Raw genomic sequence first — 23,425 nt, 5'->3', positions numbered from 1 at the left:
CTGTGTCCCCCAGAGTGCACTTGACTATGTGTTTGTTGTGCAGTGTCCATTGGGAAATGTGTGCGGAATAGCCCCACACATTTCCAGGAGGTTTACCTACCAACATTCCATTTCTTTTTTAAAAGTATCAAACCAGCCCAGGCGGAGCGCACACTCCCCGTGCGGATGGTCTAATTCCTCACTCTTGGTCAGGTTCTTCAATTCCTACCAGTCAAGTGGTCTCTTCTGTCTGTGTCTGCACTTCATTTGCGCAGCAAACAGGCATGTCTTTCCCATGGCAACAGTGTCTTCTCCAAGCTGCACACACAGACAGCCGTTTCTCAGGCTAAATGTTCTCTTCTGACCTCAGTGGCAGAGCCACACTAAGCAGATGGCTCTGCAAAGGCCCAGGGGCTACAGCAAAAAGCCTGAACAGGGCAAGGCCGCTTCATTTTTGGCAGTGGAGTGGAAGTAGAATTGCAGGGTCCGCCCTATGAGACAGGGTACAAGACGTGAATTACATAGGACCTTTTCACTTTTCCCAGAGTCCCCTGCAAAATCGGGTCTATTTTCAAGGACAAGTGCAATTATCACAAACAGGTAGGTATGTGATGGCATGGAAATGTATCGAAATTGTAATGGTTTGGTCAACAGTTGGAACGCTCAGAGACAAATTGATTCACTTCTTGTCAATGTCCTGGCTGCACTGCAGAAACAGCTGGTCGTCCTGGTGGAGCATCACTTCACCTGTCCCCAAAGGAGCCCATTTCTCGATGCTGTCCTCGCTCCTGTGCAATCCTCCAATGGCTCTTTGCATTCTCAAGCCTCTCCCATGTTGCCTTGGCAGCGGCCTGCCCAATAATCTCTCAGGAGGGCGGGGTCACTTGCCAACAGGCCACCGATCATGCTAAGGGAAAGAGCGCACAGGTAGCAGCCTGCTCATTTGCATGTTTACTCCCAGAATCCTATGCATACCTTGCTACTATATTTGCTGTCAGTTTGGTGAGCGCAAGATGATACAGGTGTTCACCTCAACAAATCTCGGCACTGGAATCCAGGCGGTTTTATGAGTTTGACAAAGGATGCTCAGGATGGAGCTTGCTGGGATCAGTGCAAGTTAAATGGGAATCCATTCCCGGGGCGCACGGGCCTCTGGGTCAGGTGCTTTAGCTTTGCGCAGTGGCAGTATCGTAGCTCATGAGGTTTAACCGAGACGCGATTATTGCTTATTGAAAACTTTACCCAATACCCCGCCATGACAGCTTGAAATATAGCTGGAATTGGTAATTTTTGACAGTCTCTACGGAGGCTGAACCGATTTGTTTGAAAAGGAGACAATGACGCTTTTACTCCACTGGAGAAGACCTAGCAAGAGGGGTGTGTTTTTCGGAACCCATCCCTTCTATTCTTTGTTCTCTCGTGGCCTACCCTCAACAAAGGGGTTTACTTCCAGAAGCTAGCGCATTCGTAAACTCCAAGCGGCGCAGCGAAGTCTATGGAACCGTGACCATGCAGCAGGTGCATTAAGCGCCTCAGTTGTCTCGCTGCCTTCCTGATCTCACGACATGAAAACCATGAGCTTTCAGAACCTAGCAGACAGTGACCTGTCTGCCTTCAATCCTCTTTGCCACATCTGCTCTTGCGAAAGTCATCAGATTGTTGGATGGTTACTCAGAGAGGTCTGGCTGCCACTGAAGCCAACCGCAGCAGAGGGGTCGCTTTACCTTTGGCCTTCGCTCACCATCTCAGTCTTCCCAAGAGAGGCAAAAGGGCATTTCTGTCCCCATGCATTCTATAGACACATATTCACGTGGAGTCAACAACCCGACCTCTCTTGGTGTGACGAATCAACTTCCGGGGCACTAGTGGTCCAGGGAGGAATATCGCTTTCTAGACCATCAATCAGTCCCACACCTCTAGTACACCGGAAGGGGTCCGAACAGTGGACGGAACGTCAGGCTGGTTAGTTGCAACAGAGCGAAAAAACAATTGTGACCCACTGATAAAAGGGACTGTCCAGTCAAGGTTGTATACAAATATCTACTTTAGTATTAATACAACAGACAGTTCTAACACACTACAAAATACAACCCACCCTATAAAGGAAAACAGGGGACAGACAGTTTCACAAAGGAGAGGGATGCACTCTGGATACTGACAGGAGTGCAGTCGGTAAAGCAATCAGTCTGAACTGTTCAAGGTTATTTGGTTGCAGCAGCAAGGGAGCAAGAGGTCGTAAATGTCACTAAGGGCCTTCGGAGAAGGACCAGGGGGACAGAACCACAATGTAACTGGTGTTTGAGATGATCTTGGTACTCGACAGCATCGAGTGGCTTCCAGCATGCTTTGTAGCTCCGGCGACAGAGTTCAAGAGGGACGACAGATGCAGATATCAGTTGGCAGGCAGTTTGGTAAGCGAGGCTGGGCGGACGGCTGCAGGCTGCCCTACCCGGCGGCTCGGGGTGAAGAATCGTTGTCTGTGTGCTGGTTGGTGGATCTGGAACGCTGGTCGAGGGTTCTCAGACGGCTTTAGTGACTGCAGCGTGAGAACAGCCACAGTGGTGCAGCCGGTCGCAGTTTGAGAGCTCGACTGCTTCGAAAAAGTCCTTAAAAGATGGACGCTGGTTGATGCTTGTTGTGGCACTCCTCCGAGCTTCTTCTCAATGCTTGGGTCGACGTTTAAGGCGGCCGACCCAAAGCTGAGAAGAGTGTTTGCCGGCAACGGCCTTGTCCTTTGTTCAGAGACTCTCTGGCACTTCCCACCTAGGAAGCTTGCTGGCTTAACCTAGCAGGGCACGCTGTGTGCTGGCTGGGTACCGGTTCTGGTGCTGCTTGATGGATCCTCTGAGTCGGGTATCTCCCTCTGTTCCCTGGGAGATGTTTTGGGAGGTATTTTGCTTCCCTCTTGGAAATCCTGGACTTCCTTCACTGGCGGAAGCCGTGAGGCAGACTGTACCATCACCGAGGGTCCGAATGAGTCCTTCTTCGTACTCCTTTTGAAGTCGTCGGATGATCTGCTTAGTGAGGGGCTCAGCCCTCTTTTACAGCCAAATGGGCCCCAGTGATTGGAGCATGCTAAGCCTACCTTAAAGACCCAATCCTGGGTCTTTAAGGTAGGTCATGACCAGAGTGCTTTGCAACAGGAAAGGTAAGGGGTGACAACATGTACTACTAAGCCGCACCCATCTTCCTGTCTCCTGTGGATCAAAGTGGCTCTCTGGTTAATTGAGCTCGAGAACAGACTGTCTGCATCAAATCACATATATCTTCCCTCTGAAAGGGGGTGGCCCTGCAGCGGTTGCCTACTGTAAACAGTTGTTCCACACATGACATTCAAGGGCCTTCATACAGAGGGGTGGGAGCTAGCTTCAAGCTGACACATTGCATATGAAAAAGGTGTTGGGGTTTCCTGCCCTGTGTTAGTTCTGTGAACAGGCCTCTTGGCAGGCCTGCTTCACTTAACTCTCATCAGTATGCGCTGCCATCAGAGAGAACCTAACAATAGGCAGGGCATATCGATGGAGCCTTTGCTATTTTAAGTAGGCTGACCAGGGCCGGAGGAAGGCGTTGCCTTCCCCCTTCAGAGATGCTTTGATGTACCCATGGCTGTCACATTGCAGCTAAATGTGACAGGAGGACCGCACCGGTAGACTGTGTCCCCCAGAGTGCACTTGACTATGTGTTTGTTGTGCAGTGTCCATTGGGAAATGTGTGCGGAATAGCCCCACACATTTCCAGGAGGTTTACCTACCAACATTCCATTTCTTTTTTAAAAGTATCAAACCAGCCCAGGCGGAGCGCACACTCCCCGTGCGGATGGTCTAATTCCTCACTCTTGGTCAGGTTCTTCAATTCCTACCAGTCAAGTGGTCTCTTCTGTCTGTGTCTGCACTTCATTTGCACAGCAAACAGGCATGTCTTTCCCATGGCAACAGTGTCTTCTCCAAGCTGCACACACAGACAGCCGTTTCTCAGGCTAAATGTTCTCTTCTGACCTCAGTGGCAGAGCCACACTAAGCAGATGGCTCTGCAAAGGCCCAGGGGCTACAGCAAAAAGCCTGAACAGGGCAAGGCCGCTTCATTTTTGGCAGTGGAGTGGAAGTAGAATTGCAGGGTCCGCCCTATGAGACAGGGTACAAGACGTGAATTACATAGGACCTTTTCACTTTTCCCAGAGTCCCCTGCAAAATCGGGTCTATTTTCAAGGACAAGTGCAATTATCACAAACAGGTAGGTATGTGATGGCATGGAAATGTATCGAAATTGTAATGGTTTGGTCAACAGTTGGAACGCTCAGAGACAAATTGATTCACTTCTTGTCAATGTCCTGGCTGCACTGCAGAAACAGCTGGTCGTCCTGGTGGAGCATCACTTCACCTGTCCCCAAAGGAGCCCATTTCTCGATGCTGTCCTCGCTCCTGTGCAATCCTCCAATGGCTCTTTGCATTCTCAAGCCTCTCCCATGTTGCCTTGGCAGCGGCCTGCCCAATAATCTCTCAGGAGGGCGGGGTCACTTGCCAACAGGCCACCGATCATGCTAAGGGAAAGAGCGCACAGGTAGCAGCCTGCTCATTTGCATGTTTACTCCCAGAATCCTATGCATACCTTGCTACTATATTTGCTGTCAGTTTGGTGAGCGCAAGATGATACAGGTGTTCACCTCAACAAATCTCGGCACTGGAATCCAGGCGGTTTTATGAGTTTGACAAAGGATGCTCAGGATGGAGCTTGCTGGGATCAGTGCAAGTTAAATGGGAATCCATTCCCGGGGCGCACGGGCCTCTGGGTCAGGTGCTTTAGCTTTGCGCAGTGGCAGTATCGTAGCTCATGAGGTTTAACCGAGGCGCGATTATTGCTTATTGAAAACTTTACCCAATACCCCGCCATGACAGCTTGAAATATAGCTGGAATTGGTAATTTTTGACAGTCTCTACGGAGGCTGAACCGATTTGTTTGAAAAGGAGACAATGACGCTTTTACTCCACTGGAGAAGACCTAGCAAGAGGGGTGTGTTTTTCGGAACCCATCCCTTCTATTCTTTGTTCTCTCGTGGCCTACCCTCAACAAAGGGGTTTACTTCCAGAAGCTAGCGCATTCGTAAACTCCAAGCGGCGCAGCGAAGTCTATGGAACCGTGACCATGCAGCAGGTGCATTAAGCGCCTCAGTTGTCTCGCTGCCTTCCTGATCTCACGACATGAAAACCATGAGCTTTCAGAACCTAGCAGACAGTGACCTGTCTGCCTTCGATCCTCTTTGCCACATCTGCTCTTGCGAAAGTCATCAGATTGTTGGATGGTTACTCAGGGAGGTCTGGCTGCCACTGAAGCCAACCGCAGCAGAGGGGTCGCTTTACCTTTGGCCTTCGCTCACCATCTCAGTCTTCCCAAGAGAGGCAAAAGGGCATTTCTGTCCCCATGCATTCTATAGACACATATTCACGTGGAGTCAACAACCCGACCTCTCTTGGTGTGACGAATCAACTTCCGGGGCACTAGTGGTCCAGGGAGGAATATCGCTTTCTAGACCATCAATCAGTCCCACACCTCTAGTACACCGGAAGGGGTCCGAACAGTGGACGGAACGTCAGGCTGGTTAGTTGCAACAGAGCGAAAAAACAATTGTGACCCACTGATAAAAGGGACTGTCCAGTCAAGGTTGTATACAAATATCTACTTTAGTATTAATACAACAGACAGTTCTAACACACTACAAAATACAACCCACCCTATAAAGGAAAACAGGGGACAGACAGTTTCACAAAGGAGAGGGATGCACTCTGGATACTGACAGGAGTGCAGTCGGTAAAGCAATCAGTCTGAACTGTTCAAGGTTATTTGATTGCAGCAGCAAGGGAGCAAGAGGTCGTAAATGTCACTAAGGGCCTTCGGAGAAGGACCAGAGGGACAGAACCACAATGTAACTGGTGTTTGAGATGATCTTGGTACTCGACAGCATCGAGTGGCTTCCAGCATGCTTTGTAGCTCCGGCGACAGAGTTCAAGAGGGACGACAGATGCGGATATCAGTTGGCAGGCAGTTTGGTAAGCGAGGCTGGGCGGACGGCTGCAGGCTGCCCTACCCGGCGGCTCGGGGTGAAGAATCGTTGTCTGTGTGCTGGTTGGTGGATCTGGAACGCTGGTCGAGGGTTCTCAGACGGCTTTAGTGACTGCAGCGTGAGAACAGCCACAGTGGTGCAGCCGGTCGCAGTTTGAGAGCTCGACTGCTTCGAAAAAGTCCTTAAAAGATGGACGCTGGTTGATGCTTGTTGTGGCACTCCTCGGAGCTTCTTCTCAATGCTTGGGTCGACGTTTAAGGCGGCCGACCCAATGCTGAGAAGAGTGTTTGCCGGCAACGGCCTTGTCCTTTGTTCAGAGACTCTCTGGCACTTCCCACCTAGGAAGCTTGCTGGCTTAACCTAGCAGGGCACGCTGTGTGCTGGCTGGGTACCGGTTCTGGTGCTGCTTGATGGATCCTCTGAGTCGGGTATCTCCCTCTGTTCCCTGGGAGATGATTTGGGAGGTATTTTGCTTCCCTCTTGGAAATCCTGGACTTCCTTCACTGGCGGAAGCCGTGAGGCAGACTGTACCATCACCGAGGGTCCGAATGAGTCCTTCTTTGTACTCCTTTTGAAGTCGTCGGATGATCTGCTTAGTGAGGGGCTCAGCCCTCTTTTAAAGCCAAATGGGCCCCAGTGATTGGAGCATGCTAAGCCTACCTTAAAGACCCAATCCTGGGTCCCCACCACCAATCTTCTGTCATGCGTAAGGTCATGACCAGAGTGCTTTGCAACAGGAAAGGTAAGGGGTGACAACATGTACTACTAAGCCGCACCCATCTTCCTGTTTCCTGTGGATCAAAGTGGCTCTCTGGTTAATTGAGCTCGAGAACAGACTGTCTGCATCAAATCACATATATCTTCCCTCTGAAAGGGGGTGGCCCTGCAGCGGTTGCCTACTGTAAACAGTTGTTCCACACATGACATTCAATGGCCTTCATACAGAGGGGTGGGAGCTAGCTTCAAGCTGACACATTGCATATGAAAAAGGTGTTGGGGTTTCCTGCCCTGTGTTAGTTCTGTGAACAGGCCTCTTCGCAGGCCTGCTTCACTTAACTCTCATCAGTATGCGCTGCCATCAGAGAGAACCTAACAATAGGCAGGGCATATCGATGGAGCCTTTGCTATTTTAAGTAGGCTGACCAGGGCCGGAGGAAGGCGTTGCCTTCCCCCTTCAGAGATGCTTTGATGTACCCATGGCTGTCACATTGCAGCTAAATGTGACAGGAGGACCGCACCGGTAGACTGTGTCCCCCAGAGTGCACTTGACTATGTGTTTGTTGTGCAGTGTCCATTGGGAAATGTGTGCGGAATAGCCCCACACATTTCCAGGAGGTTTACCTACCAACATTCCATTTCTTTTTTAAAAGTATCAAACCAGCCCAGGCGGAGCGCACACTCCCCGTGCGGATGGTCTAATTCCTCACTCTTGGTCAGGTTCTTCAATTCCTACCAGTCAAGTGGTCTCTTCTGTCTGTGTCTGCACTTCATTTGCACAGCAAACAGGCATGTCTTTCCCATGGCAACAATGTCTTCTCCAAGCTGCACACACAGACAGCCGTTTCTCAGGCTAAATGTTCTCTTCTGACCTCAGTGGCAGAGCCACACTAAGCAGATGGCTCTGCAAAGGCCCAGGGGCTACAGCAAAAAGCCTGAACAGGGCAAGGCCGCTTCATTTTTGGCAGTGGAGTGGAAGTAGAATTGCAGGGTCCGCCCTATGAGACAGGGTACAAGACGTGAATTACATAGGACCTTTTCACTTTTCCCAGAGTCCCCTGCAAAATCGGGTCTATTTTCAAGGACAAGTGCAATTATCACAAACAGGTAGGTATGTGATGGCATGGAAATGTATCGAAATTGTAATGGTTTGGTCAACAGTTGGAACGCTCAGAGACAAATTGATTCACTTCTTGTCAATGTCCTGGCTGCACTGCAGAAACAGCTGGTCGTCCTGGTGGAGCATCACTTCACCTGTCCCCAAAGGAGCCCATTTCTCGATGCTGTCCTCGCTCCTGTGCAATCCTCCAATGGCTCTTTGCATTCTCAAGCCTCTCCCATGTTGCCTTAGCAGCGGCCTGCCCAATAATCTCTCAGGAGGGCGGGGTCACTTGCCAACAGGCCACCGATCATGCTAAGGGAAAGAGCGCACAGGTAGCAGCCTGCTCATTTGCATGTTTACTCCCAGAATCCTATGCATACCTTGCTACTATATTTGCTGTCAGTTTGGTGAGCGCAAGATGATACAGGTGTTCACCTCAACAAATCTCGGCACTGGAATCCAGGCGGTTTTATGAGTTTGACAAAGGATGCTCAGGATGGAGCTTGCTGGGATCAGTGCAAGTTAAATGGGAATCCATTCCCGGGCGCACGGGCCTCTGGGTCAGGTGCTTTAGCTTTGCGCAGTGGCAGTATCGTAGCTCATGAGGTTTAACCGAGGCGCGATTATTGCTTATTGAAAACTTTACCCAATACCCCGCCATGACAGCTTGAAATATAGCTGGAATTGGTAATTTTTGACAGTCTCTACGGAGGCTGAACCGATTTGTTTGAAAAGGAGACAATGACGCTTTTACTCCACTGGAGAAGACCTAGCAAGAGGGGTGTGTTTTTCGGAACCCATCCCTTCTATTCTTTGTTCTCTCGTGGCCTACCCTCAACAAAGGGGTTTACTTCCAGAAGCTAGCGCATTCGTAAACTCCAAGCGGCGCAGCGAAGTCTATGGAACCGTGACCATGCAGCAGGTGCATTAAGCGCCTCAGTTGTCTCGCTGCCTTCCTGATCTCACGACATGAAAACCATGAGCTTTCAGAACCTAGCAGACAGTGACCTGTCTGCCTTCGATCCTCTTTGCCACATCTGCTCTTGCGAAAGTCATCAGATTGTTGGATGGTTACTCAGGGAGGTCTGGCTGCCACTGAAGCCAACCGCAGCAGAGGGGTCGCTTTACCTTTGGCCTTCGCTCACCATCTCAGTCTTCCCAAGAGAGGCAAAAGGGCATTTCTGTCCCCATGCATTCTATAGACCCATATTCACGTGGAGTCAACAACCCGACCTCTCTTGGTGTGACGAATCAACTTCCGGGGCACTAGTGGTCCAGGGAGGAATATCGCTTTCTAGACCATCAATCAGTCCCACACCTCTAGTACACCGGAAGGGGTCCGAACAGTGGACGGAACGTCAGGCTGGTTAGTTGCAACAGAGCGAAAAAACAATTGTGACCCACTGATAAAAGGGACTGTCCAGTCAAGGTTGTATACAAATATCTACTTTAGTATTAATACAACAGACAGTTCTAACACACTACAAAATACAACCCACCCTATAAAGGAAAACAGGGGACAGACAGTTTCACAAAGGAGAGGGATGCACTCTGGATACTGACAGGAGTGCAGTCGGTAAAGCAACCAGTCTGAACTGTTCAAGGTTATTTGGTTGCAGCAGCAAGGGAGCAAGAGGTCGTAAATGTCACTAAGGGCCTTCGGAGAAGGACCAGGGGGACAGAACCACAATGTAACTGGTGTTTGAGATGATCTTGGTACTCGACAGCATCGAGTGGCTTCCAGCATGCTTTGTAGCTCCGGCGACAGAGTTCAAGAGGGACGACAGATGCGGATATCAGTTGGCAGGCAGTTTGGTAAGCGAGGCTGGGCGGACGGCTGCAGGCTGCCCTACCCGGCGGCTCGGGGTGAAGAATCGTTGTCTGTGTGCTGGTTGGTGGATCTGGAACGCTGGTCGATGGTTCTCAGACGGCTTTAGTGACTGCAGCGTGAGAACAGCCACAGTGGTGCAGCCGGTCGCAGTTTGAGAGCTCGACTGCTTCGAAAAAGTCCTTAAAAGATGGACGCTGGTTGATGCTTGTTGTGGCACTCCTCCGAGCTTCTTCTCAATGCTTGGGTCGACGTTTAAGGCGGCCGACCCAAAGCTGAGAAGAGTGTTTGCCGGCAACGGCCTTGTCCTTTGTTCAGAGACTCTCTGGCACTTCCCACCTAGGAAGCTTGCTGGCTTAACCTAGCAGGGCACGCTGTGTGCTGGCTGGGTACCGGTTCTGGTGCTGCTTGATGGATCCTCTGAGTCGGGTATCTCCCTCTGTTCCCTGGGAGATGATTTGGGAGGTATTTTGCTTCCCTCTTGGAAATCCTGGACTTCCTTCACTGGCGGAAGCCGTGAGGCAGACTGTACCATCACCGAGGGTCCGAATGAGTCCTTCTTTGTACTCCTTTTGAAGTCGTCGGATGATCTGCTTAGTGAGGGGCTCAGCCCTCTTTTAAAGCCAAATGGGCCCCAGTGATTGGAGCATGCTAAGCCTACCTTAAAGACCCAATCCTGGGTCCCCACCACCAATCTTCTGTCATGCGTAAGGTCATGACCAGAGTGCTTTGCAACAGGAAAGATAAGGGGTGACAACATGTACTACTAAGCCGCACCCATCTTCCTGTTTCCTGTGGATCAAAGTGGCTCTCTGGTTAATTGAGCTCGAGAACAGACTGTCTGCATCAAATCACATATATCTTCCCTCTGAAAGGGGGTGGCCCTGCAGCGGTTGCCTACTGTAAACAGTTGTTCCACACATGACATTCAATGGCCTTCATACAGAGGGGTGGGAGCTAGCTTCAAGCTGACACATTGCATATGAAAAAGGTGTTGGGGTTTCCTGCCCTGTGTTAGTTCTGTGAACAGGCCTCTTCGCAGGCCTGCTTCACTTAACTCTCATCAGTATGCGCTGCCATCAGAGAGAACCTAACAATAGGCAGGGCATATCGATGGAGCCTTTGCTATTTTAAGTAGGCTGACCAGGGCCGGAGGAAGGCGTTGCCTTCCCCCTTCAGAGATGCTTTGATGTACCCATGGCTGTCACATTGCAGCTAAATGTGACAGGAGGACCGCACCGGTAGACTGTGTCCCCCAGAGTGCACTTGACTATGTGTTTGTTGTGCAGTGTCCATTGGGAAATGTGTGCGGAATAGCCCCACACATTTCCAGGAGGTTTACCTACCAACATTCCATTTCTTTTTTAAAAGTATCAAACCAGCCCAGGCGGAGCGCACACTCCCCGTGCGGATGGTCTAATTCCTCACTCTTGGTCAGGTTCTTCAATTCCTACCAGTCAAGTGGTCTCTTCTGTCTGTGTCTGCACTTCATTTGCACAGCAAACAGGCATGTCTTTCCCATGGCAACAATGTCTTCTCCAAGCTGCACACACAGACAGCCGTTTCTCAGGCTAAATGTTCTCTTCTGACCTCAGTGGCAGAGCCACACTAAGCAGATGGCTCTGCAAAGGCCCAGGGGCTACAGCAAAAAGCCTGAACAGGGCAAGGCCGCTTCATTTTTGGCAGTGGAGTGGAAGTAGAATTGCAGGGTCCGCCCTATGAGACAGGGTACAAGACGTGAATTACATAGGACCTTTTCACTTTTCCCAGAGTCCCCTGCAAAATCGGGTCTATTTTCAAGGACAAGTGCAATTATCACAAACAGGTAGGTATGTGATGGCATGGAAATGTATCGAAATTGTAATGGTTTGGTCAACAGTTGGAACGCTCAGAGACAAATTGATTCACTTCTTGTCAATGTCCTGGCTGCACTGCAGAAACAGCTGGTCGTCCTGGTGGAGCATCACTTCACCTGTCCCCAAAGGAGCCCATTTCTCGATGCTGTCCTCGCTCCTGTGCAATCCTCCAATGGCTCTTTGCATTCTCAAGCCTCTCCCATGTTGCCTTAGCAGCGGCCTGCCCAATAATCTCTCAGGAGGGCGGGGTCACTTGCCAACAGGCCACCGATCATGCTAAGGGAAAGAGCGCACAGGTAGCAGCCTGCTCATTTGCATGTTTACTCCCAGAATCCTATGCATACCTTGCTACTATATTTGCTGTCAGTTTGGTGAGCGCAAGATGATACAGGTGTTCACCTCAACAAATCTCGGCACTGGAATCCAGGCGGTTTTATGAGTTTGACAAAGGATGCTCAGGATGGAGCTTGCTGGGATCAGTGCAAGTTAAATGGGAATCCATTCCCGGGCGCACGGGCCTCTGGGTCAGGTGCTTTAGCTTTGCGCAGTGGCAGTATCGTAGCTCATGAGGTTTAACCGAGGCGCGATTATTGCTTATTGAAAACTTTACCCAATACCCCGCCATGACAGCTTGAAATATAGCTGGAATTGGTAATTTTTGACAGTCTCTACGGAGGCTGAACCGATTTGTTTGAAAAGGAGACAATGACGCTTTTACTCCACTGGAGAAGACCTAGCAAGAGGGGTGTGTTTTTCGGAACCCATCCCTTCTATTCTTTGTTCTCTCGTGGCCTACCCTCAACAAAGGGGTTTACTTCCAGAAGCTAGCGCATTCGTAAACTCCAAGCGGCGCAGCGAAGTCTATGGAACCGTGACCATGCAGCAGGTGCATTAAGCGCCTCAGTTGTCTCGCTGCCTTCCTGATCTCACGACATGAAAACCATGAGCTTTCAGAACCTAGCAGACAGTGACCTGTCTGCCTTCGATCCTCTTTGCCACATCTGCTCTTGCGAAAGTCATCAGATTGTTGGATGGTTACTCAGGGAGGTCTGGCTGCCACTGAAGCCAACCGCAGCAGAGGGGTCGCTTTACCTTTGGCCTTCGCTCACCATCTCAGTCTTCCCAAGAGAGGCAAAAGGGCATTTCTGTCCCCATGCATTCTATAGACCCATATTCACGTGGAGTCAACAACCCGACCTCTCTTGGTGTGACGAATCAACTTCCGGGGCACTAGTGGTCCAGGGAGGAATATCGCTTTCTAGACCATCAATCAGTCCCACACCTCTAGTACACCGGAAGGGGTCCGAACAGTGGACGGAACGTCAGGCTGGTTAGTTGCAACAGAGCGAAAAAACAATTGTGACCCACTGATAAAAGGGACTGTCCAGTCAAGGTTGTATACAAATATCTACTTTAGTATTAATACAACAGACAGTTCTAACACACTACAAAATACAACCCACCCTATAAAGGAAAACAGGGGACAGACAGTTTCACAAAGGAGAGGGATGCACTCTGGATACTGACAGGAGTGCAGTCGGTAAAGCAACCAGTCTGAACTGTTCAAGGTTATTTGGTTGCAGCAGCAAGGGAGCAAGAGGTCGTAAATGTCACTAAGGGCCTTCGGAGAAGGACCAGGGGGACAGAACCACAATGTAACTGGTGTTTGAGATGATCTTGGTACTCGACAGCATCGAGTGGCTTCCAGCATGCTTTGTAGCTCCGGCGACAGAGTTCAAGAGGGACGACAGATGCGGATATCAGTTGGCAGGCAGTTTGGTAAGCGAGGCTGGGCGGACGGCTGCAGGCTGCCCTACCCGGCGGCTCGGGGTGAAGAATCGTTGTCTGTGTGCTGGTTGGTGGATCTGGAACGCTGGTCGATGGTTCTCAGACGGCTTTAGTGACTGCAGCGTGAGAACAGCCACAGTGGTGCAGCCGGTCGCAGTTTGAGAGCTCGACTGCTTCGAAAAAGTCCTTAAAAGATGGACGCTGGTTGATGCTTGTTGTGGCACTCCTCCGAGCTTCTTCTCAATGCTTGGGTCGACGTTTAAGGCGGCCGACCCAAAGCTGAGAAGAGTGTTTGCCGGCAACGGCCTTGTCCTTTGTTCAGAGACTCTCTGGCACTTCCCACCTAGGAAGCTTGCTGGCTTAACCTAGCAGGGCACGCTGTGTGCTGGCTGGGTACCGGTTCTGGTGCTGCTTGATGGATCCTCTGAGTCGGGTATCTCACTCTGTTCCCTGGGAGATGTTTTGGGAGGTATTTTGCTTCCCTCTTGGAAATCCTGGACTTCCTTCACTGGCGGAAGCCGTGAGGCAGACTGTACCATCACCGAGGGTCCGAATGAGTCCTTCTTCGTACTCCTTTTGAAGTCGTCGGATGATCTGCTTAGTGAGGGGCTCAGCCCTCTTTTAAAGCCAAATGGGCCCCAGTGATTGGAGCATGCTAAGCCTACCTTAAAGACCCAATCCTGGGTCCCCACCACCAATCTTCTGTCATGCGTTAGGTCATGACCAGAGTGCTTTGCAACAGGAAAGGTAAGGGGTGACAACATGTACTACTAAGCCGCACCCATCTTCCTGTCTCCTGTGGATCAAAGTGGCTCTCTGGTTAATTGAGCTCGAGAACAGACTGTCTGCATCAAATCACATATATCTTCCCTCTGAAAGGGGGTGGCCCTGCAGCGGTTGCCTACTGTAAACAGTTGTTCCACACATGACATTCAATGGCCTTCATACAGAGGGGTGGGAGCTAGCTTCAAGCTGACACATTGCATATGAAAAAGGTGTTGGGGTTTCCTGCCCTGTGTTAGTTCTGTGAACAGGCCTCTTGGCAGGCCTGCTTCACTTAACTCTCATCAGTATGCGCTGCCATCAGAGAGAACCTAACAATAGGCAGGGCATATCGATGGAGCCTTTGCTATTTTAAGTAGGCTGACCAGGGCCGGAGGAAGGCATTGCCTTCCCCCTTCAGAGAGGCTTTGATGTACCCATGGCTGTCACATTGCAGCTAAATGTGACAGGAGGACCGCACCGGTAGACTGTGTCCCCCAGAGTGCACTTGACTATGTGTTTGTTGTGCAGTGTCCATTGGGAAATGTGTGCGGAATAGCCCCACACATTTCCAGGAGGTTTACCTACCAACATTCCATTTCTTTTTTAAAAGTATCAAACCAGCCCAGGCGGAGCGCACACTCCCCGTGCGGATGGTCTAATTCCTCACTCTTGGTCAGGTTCTTCAATTCCTACCAGTCAAGTGGTCTCTTCTGTCTGTGTCTGCACTTCATTTGCACAGCAAACAGGCATGTCTTTCCCATGGCAACAGTGTCTTCTCCAAGCTGCACACACAGACAGCCGTTTCTCAGGCTAAATGTTCTCTTCTGACCTCAGTGGCAGAGCCACACTAAGCAGATGGCTCTGCAAAGGCCCAGGGGCTACAGCAAAAAGCCTGAACAGGGCAAGGCCGCTTCATTTTTGGCAGTGGAGTGGAAGTAGAATTGCAGGGTCCGCCCTATGAGACAGGGTACAAGACGTGAATTACATAGGACCTTTTCACTTTTCCCAGAGTCCCCTGCAAAATCGGGTCTATTTTCAAGGACAAGTGCAATTATCACAAACAGGTAGGTATGTGATGGCATGGAAATGTATCGAAATTGTAATGGTTTGGTCAACAGTTGGAACGCTCAGAGACAAATTGCTTCACTTCTTATCAATGTCCTGGCTGCACTGCAGAAACAGCTGGTCGTCCTGGTGGAGCATCACTTCACCTGTCCCCAAAGGAGCCCATTTCTCGATGCTGTCCTCGCTCCTGTGCAATCCTCCAATGGCTCTTTGCATTCTCAAGCCTCTCCCATGTTGCCTTGGCAGCGGCCTGCCCAATAATCTCTCAGGAGGGCGGGGTCACTTGCCAACAGGCCACCGATCATGCTAAGGGAAAGAGCGCACAGGTAGCAGCCTGCTCATTTGCATGTTTACTCCCAGAATCCTATGCATACCTTGCTACTATATTTGCTGTCAGTTTGGTGAGTGCAAGATGATACAGGTGTTCACCTCAACAAATCTCGGCACTGGAATCCAGGCGGTTTTATGAGTTTGACAAAGGATGCTCAGGATGGAGCTTGCTGGGATCAGTGCAAGTTAAATGGGAATCCATTCCCGGGGCGCACGGGCCTTTGGGTCAGGTGCTTTAGCTTTGCGCAGTGGCAGTATCGTAGCTCATGAGGTTTAACCGAGGCGCGATTATTGCTTATTGAAAACTTTACCCAATACCCCGCCATGACAGCTTGAAATATAGCTGGAATTGGTAATTTTTGACAGTCTCTACGGAGGCTGAACCGATTTGTTTGAAAAGGAGACAATAACGCTTTTACTCCACTGGAGAAGATCTAGCAAGAGGGGTGTGTTTTTCGGAACCCATCCCTTCTATTCTTTGTTCTCTCGTGGCCTACCCTCAACAAAGGGGTTTACTTCCAGAAGCTAGCGCATTCGTAAACTCCAAGCGGCGCAGCGAAGTCTATGGAACCGTGACCATGCAGCAGGTGCATTAAGCGCCTCAGTTGTCTCGCTGCCTTCCTGATCTCACGACATGAAAACCATGAGCTTTCAGAACCTAGCAGACCTGTCTGCCTTCGATCCTCTTTGCCACATCTGCTCTTGCGAAAGTCATCAGATTGTTGGATGGTTACTCAGGGAGGTCTGGCTGCCACTGAAGCCAACATCAGCAGAGGGGTCGCTTTACCTTTGGCCTTCGCTCACCATCTCAGTCTTCCCAAGAGAGGCAAAAGGGCATTTCTGTCCCCATGCATTCTATAGACACATATTCACGTGGAGTCAACAACCCGACCTCTCTTGGTGTGACGAATCAACTTCCGGGGCACTAGTGGTCCAGGGAGGAATATCGCTTTCTAGACCATCAATCAGTCCCACACCTCTAGTACACCGGAAGGGGTCCGAACAGTGGACGGAACGTCAGGCTGGTTAGTTGCAACAGAGCGAAAAAACAATTGTGACCCACTGATAAAAGGGGCTGTCCAGTCAAGGTTGTATACAAATATCTACTTTAGTATTAATACAACAGACAGTTCTAACACACTACAAAATACAACCCACCCTATAAAGGAAAACAGGGGACAGACAGTTTCACAAAGGAGAGGGATGCACTCTGGATACTGACAGGAGTGCAGTCGGTAAAACAATCAGTCTGAACTGTTCAAGGTTATTTGGTTGCAGCAGCAAGTGAGCAAGAGGTCGTAAATGTCACTAAGGGCCTTCGGAGAAGGACCAGGGGGACAGAACCACAATGTAACTGGTGTTTGAGATGATCTTGGTACTCGACAGCATCGAGTGGCTTCCAGCATGCTTTGTAGCTCCGGCGACAGAGTTCAAGAGGGACGACAGATGCGGATATCAGTTGGCAGGCAGTTTGGTAAGCGAGGCTGGGCGGACGGCTGCAGGCTGCCCTGCCCGGCGGCTCGGGGTGAAGAATCGTTGTCTGTGTGCTGGTTGGTGGATCTGGAACGCTGGTCGAGGGTTCTCAGACGGCTTTAGTGACTGCAGCGTGAGAACAGCCACAGTGGTGCAGCCGGTCGCAGTTTGAGAGCTCGACTGCTTCGAAAAAGTCCTTAAAAGATGGACGCTGGTTGATGCTTGTTGTGGCACTCCTCCGAGCTTCTTCTCAATGCTTGGGTCGACGTTTAAGGCGGCCGACCCAAAGCTGAGAAGAGTGTTTGCCGGCAACGGCCTTGTCCTTTGTTCAGAGACTCTCTGGCACTTCCCACCTAGGAAGCTTGCTGGCTTAACCTAGCAGGGCACGCTGTGTGCTGGCTGGGTACCGGTTCTGGTGCTGCTTGATGGATCCTCTGAGTCGGGTATCTCCCTCTGTTCCCTGGGAGATGTTTTGGGAGGTATTTTGCTTCCCTCTTGGAAATCCTGGACTTCCTTCACTGGCGGAAGCCGTGAGGCAGACTGTACCATCACCGAGGGTCCGAATGAGTCCTTCTTCGTACTCCTTTTGAAGTCGTCGGATGATCTGCTTAGTGAGGGGCTCAGCCCTCTTTTAAAGCCAAATGGGCCCCAGTGATTGGAGCATGCTAAGCCTACCTTAAAGACCCAATCCTGGGTCCCCACCACCAATCTTCTGTCATGCGTAAGGTCATGACCAGAGTGCTTTGCAAAAGGAAAGGTAAGGGGTGACAACATGTACTACTAAGCCGCACCCATCTTCCTGTCTCCTGTGGATCAAAGTGGCTCTCTGGTTAATTGAGCTCGAGAACAGACTGTCTGCATCAAATCACATATATCTTCCCTCTGAAAGGGGGTGGCCCTGCAGCGGTTGCCTACTGTAAACAGTTGTTCCACACATGACATTCAATGGCCTTCATACAGAGGGGTGGGAGCTAGCTTCAAGCTGACACATTGCATATGAAAAAGGTGTTGGGGTTTCCTGCCCTGTGTTAGTTCTGTGAACAGGCCTCTTGGCAGGCCTGCTTCACTTAACTCTCATCAGTATGCGCTGCCATCAGAGAGAACCTAACAATAGGCAGGGCATATCGATGGAGCCTTTGCTATTTTAAGTAGGCTGACCAGGGCCGGAGGAAGGCGTTGCCTTCCCCCTTCAGAGATGCTTTGATGTACCCATGGCTGTCACATTGCAGCTAAATGTGACAGGAGGACCGCACCGGTAGACTGTGTCCCCCAGAGTGCACTTGACTATGTGTTTGTTGTGCAGTGTCCATTGGGAAATGTGTGCGGAATAGCCCCACACATTTCCAGGAGGTTTACCTACCAACATTCCATTTCTTTTTTAAAAGTATCAAACCAGCCCAGGCGGAGCGCACACTCCCCGTGCGGATGGTCTAATTCCTCACTCTTGGTCAGGTTCTTCAATTCCTACCAGTCAAGTGGTCTCTTCTGTCTGTGTCTGCACTTCATTTGCACAGCAAACAGGCATGTCTTTCCCATGGCAACAGTGTCTTCTCCAAGCTGCACACACAGACAGCCGTTTCTCAGGCTAAATGTTCTCTTCTGACCTCAGTGGCAGAGCCACACTAAGCAGATGGCTCTGCACAGGCCCAGGGGCTACAGCAAAAAGCCTGAACAGGGCAAGGCCGCTTCATTTTTGGCAGTGGAGTGGAAGTAGAATTGCAGGGTCCGCCCTATGAGACAGGGTACAAGACGTGAATTACATAGGACCTTTTCACTTTTCCCAGAGTCCCCTGCAAAATCGGGTCTATTTTCAAGGACAAGTGCAATTATCACAAACAGGTAGGTATGTGATGGCATGGAAATGTATCGAAATTGTAATGGTTTGGTCAACAGTTGGAACGCTCAGAGACAAATTGATTCACTTCTTGTCAATGTCCTGGCTGCACTGCAGAAACAGCTGGTCGTCCTGGTGGAGCATCACTTCACCTGTCCCCAAAGGAGCCCATTTCTCGATGCTGTCCTCGCTCCTGTGCAATCCTCCAATGGCTCTTTGCATTCTCAAGCCTCTCCCATGTTGCCTTGGCAGCGGCCTGCCCAATAATCTCTCAGGAGGGCGGGGTCACTTGCCAACAGGCCACTGATCATGCTAAGGGAAAGAGCGCACAGGTAGCAGCCTGCTCATTTGCATGTTTACTCCCAGAATCCTATGCATACCTTGCTACTATATTTGCTGTCAGTTTGGTGAGCGCAAGATGGTACAGGTGTTCACCTCAACAAATCTCGGCACTGGAATCCAGGCGGTTTTATGAGTTTGACAAAGGATGCTCAGGATGGAGCTTGCTGGGATCAGTGCAAGTTAAATGGGAATCCATTCCCGGGGCGCACGGGCCTCTGGGTCAGGTGCTTTAGCTTTGCGCAGTGGCAGTATCGTAGCTCATGAGGTTTAACGAGGCGCGATTATTGCTTATTGAAAACTTTACTCAATACCCCGCCATGACAGCTTGAAATATAGCTGGAATTGGTAATTTTTGACAGTCTCTACGGAGGCTGAACCGGTTTGTTTGAAAAGGAGACAATGACGCTTTTACTCCACTGGAGAAGACCTAGCAAGAGGGGTGTGTTTTTCGGAACCCATCCCTTCTATTCTTTGTTCTCTCGTGGCCTGCCCTCAACAAAGGGGTTTACTTCCAGAAGCTAGCGCATTCGTAAACTCCAAGCGGCGCAGCGAAGTCTATGGAACCGTGACCATGCAGCAGGTGCATTAAGCGCCTCAGTTGTCTCGCTGCCTTCCTGATCTCACGACATGAAAACCATGAGCTTTCAGAACCTAGCAGACAGTGACCTGTCTGCCTTCGATCCTCTTTGCCACATCTGCTCTTGCGAAAGTCATCAGATTGTTGGATGGTTACTCAGGGAGGTCTGGCTGCCACTGAAGCCAACCGCAGCAGAGGGGTCGCTTTACCTTTGGCCTTCGCTCACCATCTCAGTCTTCCCAAGAGAGGCAAAAGGGCATTTCTGTCCCCATGCATTCTATAGACACATATTCACGTGGAGTCAACAACCCGACCTCTCTTGGTGTGACGAATCAACTTCCGGGGCACTAGTGGTCCAGGGAGGAATATCGCTTTCTAGACCATCAATCAGTCCCACACCTCTAGTACACCGGAAGGGGTCCGAACAGTGGACGGAACGTCAGGCTGGTTAGTTGCAACAGAGCGAAAAAACAATTGTGACCCACTGATAAAAGGGACTGTCCAGTCAAGGTTGTATACAAATATCTACTTTAGTATTAATACAACAGACAGTTCTAACACACTACAAAATACAACCCACCCTATAAAGGAAAACAGGGGACAGACAGTTTCACAAAGGAGAGGGATGCACTCTGGATACTGACAGGAGTGCAGTCGGTAAAGCAATCAGTCTGAACTGTTCAAGGTTATTTGGTTGCAGCAGCAAGGGAGCAAGAGGTCGTAAATGTCACTAAGGGCCTTCGGAGAAGGACCAGGGGGACAGAACCACAATGTAACTGGTGTTTGAGATGATCTTGGTACTCGACAGCATCGAGTGGCTTCCAGCATGCTTTGTAGCTCCGGCGACAGAGTTCAAGAGGGACGACAGATGCGGATATCAGTTGGCAGGCAGTTTGGTAAGCGAGGCTGGGCGGACGGCTGCAGGCTGCCCTACCCGGCGGCTCGGGGTGAAGAATCGTTGTCTGTGTGCTGGTTGGTGGATCTGGAACGCTGGTCGAGGGTTCTCAGACGGCTTTAGTGACTGCAGCGTGAGAACAGCCACAGTGGTGCAGCCGGTCGCAGTTTGAGAGCTCGACTGCTTCGAAAAAGTCCTTAAAAGATGGACGCTGGTTGATGCTTGTTGTGGCACTCCTCCGAGCTTCTTCTCAATGCTTGGGTCGACGTTTAAGGCGGCCGACCCAAAGCTGAGAAGAGTGTTTGCCGGCAACGGCCTTGTCCTTTGTTCAGAGACTCTCTGGCACTTCCCACCTAGGAAGCTTGCTGGCTTAACCTAGCAGGGCACGCTGTGTGCTGGCTGGGTACCGGTTCTGGTGCTGCTTGATGGATCCTCTGAGTCGGGTATCTCCCTCTGTTCCCTGGGAGATGTTTTGGGAGGTATTTTGCTTCCCTCTTGGAAATCCTGGACTTCCTTCACTGGCGGAAGCCGTGAGGCAGACTGTACCATCACCGAGGGTCCGAATGAGTCCTTCTTCGTACTCCTTTTGAAGTCGTCGGATGATCTGCTTAGTGAGGGGCTCATCCCTCTTTTAAAGCCAAATGGGCCCCAGTGATTGGAGCATGCTAAGCCTACCTTAAAGACCCAATCCTGGGTCCCCACCACCAATCTTCTGTCATGCGTAAGGTCATGACCAGAGTGCTTTGCAACAGGAAAGGTAAGGGGTGACAACATGTACTACTAAGCCACACCCATCTTCCTGTCTCCTGTGGATCAAAGTGGCTCTCTGGTTAATTGAGCTCGAGAACAGACTGTCTGCATCAAATCACATATATCTTCCCTCTGAAAGGGGGTGGCCCTGCAGCGGTTGCCTACTGTAAACAGTTGTTCCACACATGACATTCAATGGCCTTCATACAGAGGGGTGGGAGCTAGCTTCAAGCTGACACATTGCATATGAAAAAGGTGTTGGGGTTTCCTGCCCTGTGTTAGTTCTGTGAACAGGTCTCTTGGCAGGCCTGCTTCACTTAATTCTCATCAGTATGCGCTGCCATCAGAGAGAACCTAACAATAGGCAGGGCATATCGATGGAGCCTTTGCTATTTTAAGTAGGCTGACCAGGGCCGGAGGAAGGCGTTGCCTTCCCCCTTCAGAGATGCTTTGATGTACCCATGGCTGTCACATTGCAGCTAAATGTGACAGGAGGACCGCACCGGTAGACTGTGTCCCCCAGAGTGCACTTGACTATGTGTTTGTTGTGCAGTGTCCATTGGGAAATGTGTGCGGAATAGCCCCACACATTTCCAGGAGGTTTACCTACCAACATTCCATTTCTTTTTTAAAAGTATCAAACCAGCCCAGGCGGAGCGCACACTCCCCGTGCGGATGGTCTAATTCCTCACTCTTGGTCAGGTTCTTCAATTCCTACCAGTCAAGTGGTCTCTTCTGTCTGTGTCTGCACTTCATTTGCACAGCAAACAGGCATGTCTTTCCCATGGCAACAGGGTCTTCTCCAAGCTGCACACACAGACAGCCGTTTCTCAGGCTAAATGTTCTCTTCTGACCTCAGTGGCAGAGCCACACTAAGCAGATGGCTCTGCAAAGGCCCAGGGGCTACAGCAAAAAGCCTGAACAGGGCAAGGCCGCTTCATTTTTGGCAGTGGAGTGGAAGTAGAATTGCAGGGTCCGCCCTATGAGACAGGGTACAAAACGTGAATTACATAGGACCTTTTCACTTTTCCCAGAGTCCCCTGCAAAATCGGGTCTATTTTCAAGGACAAGTGCAATTATCACAAACAGGTAGGTATGTGATGGCATGGAAATGTATCGAAATTGTAATGGTTTGGTCAACAGTTGGAACGCTCAGAGACAAATTGATTCACTTCTTGTCAATGTCCTGGCTGCACTGCAGAAACAGCTGGTCGTCCTGGTGGAGCATCACTTCACCTGTCCCCAAAGGAGCCCATTTCTCGATGCTGTCCTCGCTCCTGTGCAATCCTCCAATGGCTCTTTGCATTCTCAAGCCTCTCCCATGTTGCCTTGGCAGCGGCCTGCCCAATAATCTCTCAGGAGGGCGGGGTCACTTGCCAACAGGCCACCGATCATGCTAAGGGAAAGAGCGCACAGGTAGCAGCCTGCTCATTTGCATGTTTACTCCCAGAATCCTATGCATACCTTGCTACTATATTTGCTGTCAGTTTGGTGAGCGCAAGATGATACAGGTGTTCACCTCAACAAATCTCGGCACTGGAATCCAGGCGGTTTTATGAGTTTGACAAAGGATGCTCAGGATGGAGCTTGCTGGGATCAGTGCAAGTTAAATGGGAATCCATTCCCGGGGCGCACGGGCCTCTGGGTCAGGTGCTTTAGCTTTGCGCAGTGGCAGTATCGTAGCTCATGAGGTTTAACCGAGGCGCGATTATTGCTTATTGAAAACTTTACCCAATACCCCGCCATGACAGCTTGAAATATAGCTGGAATTGGTAATTTTTGACAGTCTCTACGGAGGCTGAACCGATTTGTTTGAAAAGGAGACAATGACGCTTTTACTCCACTGGAGAAGACCTATCAAGAGGGGTGTGTTTTTCGGAACCCATCCCTTCTATTCTTTGTTCTCTCGTGGCCTACCCTCAACAAAGGGGTTTACTTCCAGAAGCTAGCGCATTCGTAAACTCCAAGCGGCGCAGCGGAGTCTATGGAACCGTGACCATGCAGCAGGTGCATTAAGCGCCTCAGTTGTCTCGCTGCCTTCCTGATCTCACGACATGAAAACCATGAGC

At 50.5% G+C, this 23,425-nt stretch overlaps 7 non-coding genes across 7 annotated transcripts; all 7 read left to right on the top strand.

Moving 5' to 3' along the window:
* Positions 1-1,147: 1,147 nt before the first annotated feature.
* LOC138496740 (U4 spliceosomal RNA) lies at positions 1,148-1,288 on the top strand. Its single transcript, XR_011278224.1, has one exon. It is a non-coding gene; the product is annotated as a U4 spliceosomal RNA (small nuclear RNA).
* A 3,489-nt stretch (positions 1,289-4,777) lies between these two features.
* On the top strand, positions 4,778-4,918 carry LOC138496598 (U4 spliceosomal RNA). The gene has a single exon (XR_011278095.1). It is a non-coding gene; the product is annotated as a U4 spliceosomal RNA (small nuclear RNA).
* Positions 4,919-8,425: 3,507 nt separating this feature from the next.
* LOC138496597 (U4 spliceosomal RNA) lies at positions 8,426-8,566 on the top strand. Its single transcript, XR_011278094.1, has one exon. It is a non-coding gene; the product is annotated as a U4 spliceosomal RNA (small nuclear RNA).
* A 3,507-nt stretch (positions 8,567-12,073) lies between these two features.
* On the top strand, positions 12,074-12,214 carry LOC138496596 (U4 spliceosomal RNA). The gene has a single exon (XR_011278093.1). It is a non-coding gene; the product is annotated as a U4 spliceosomal RNA (small nuclear RNA).
* A 3,508-nt stretch (positions 12,215-15,722) lies between these two features.
* Positions 15,723-15,863, top strand: LOC138496595 (U4 spliceosomal RNA). Its single transcript, XR_011278092.1, has one exon. It is a non-coding gene; the product is annotated as a U4 spliceosomal RNA (small nuclear RNA).
* Positions 15,864-19,365: 3,502 nt separating this feature from the next.
* On the top strand, positions 19,366-19,505 carry LOC138496806 (U4 spliceosomal RNA). The gene has a single exon (XR_011278284.1). It is a non-coding gene; the product is annotated as a U4 spliceosomal RNA (small nuclear RNA).
* A 3,508-nt stretch (positions 19,506-23,013) lies between these two features.
* Positions 23,014-23,154, top strand: LOC138496593 (U4 spliceosomal RNA). The gene has a single exon (XR_011278090.1). It is a non-coding gene; the product is annotated as a U4 spliceosomal RNA (small nuclear RNA).
* Positions 23,155-23,425: the final 271 nt, after the last annotated feature.

The sequence above is a fragment of the Ambystoma mexicanum genome, chromosome 10, assembly GCF_040938575.1.
Source record: "Ambystoma mexicanum isolate Mex_15411 chromosome 10, UKY_AmexF1_1, whole genome shotgun sequence".
In the NCBI taxonomy this organism is placed as follows: Eukaryota; Metazoa; Chordata; class Amphibia; order Caudata; family Ambystomatidae; genus Ambystoma; species Ambystoma mexicanum.
This window is presented reverse-complemented; position numbering and strand designations above follow the sequence as displayed.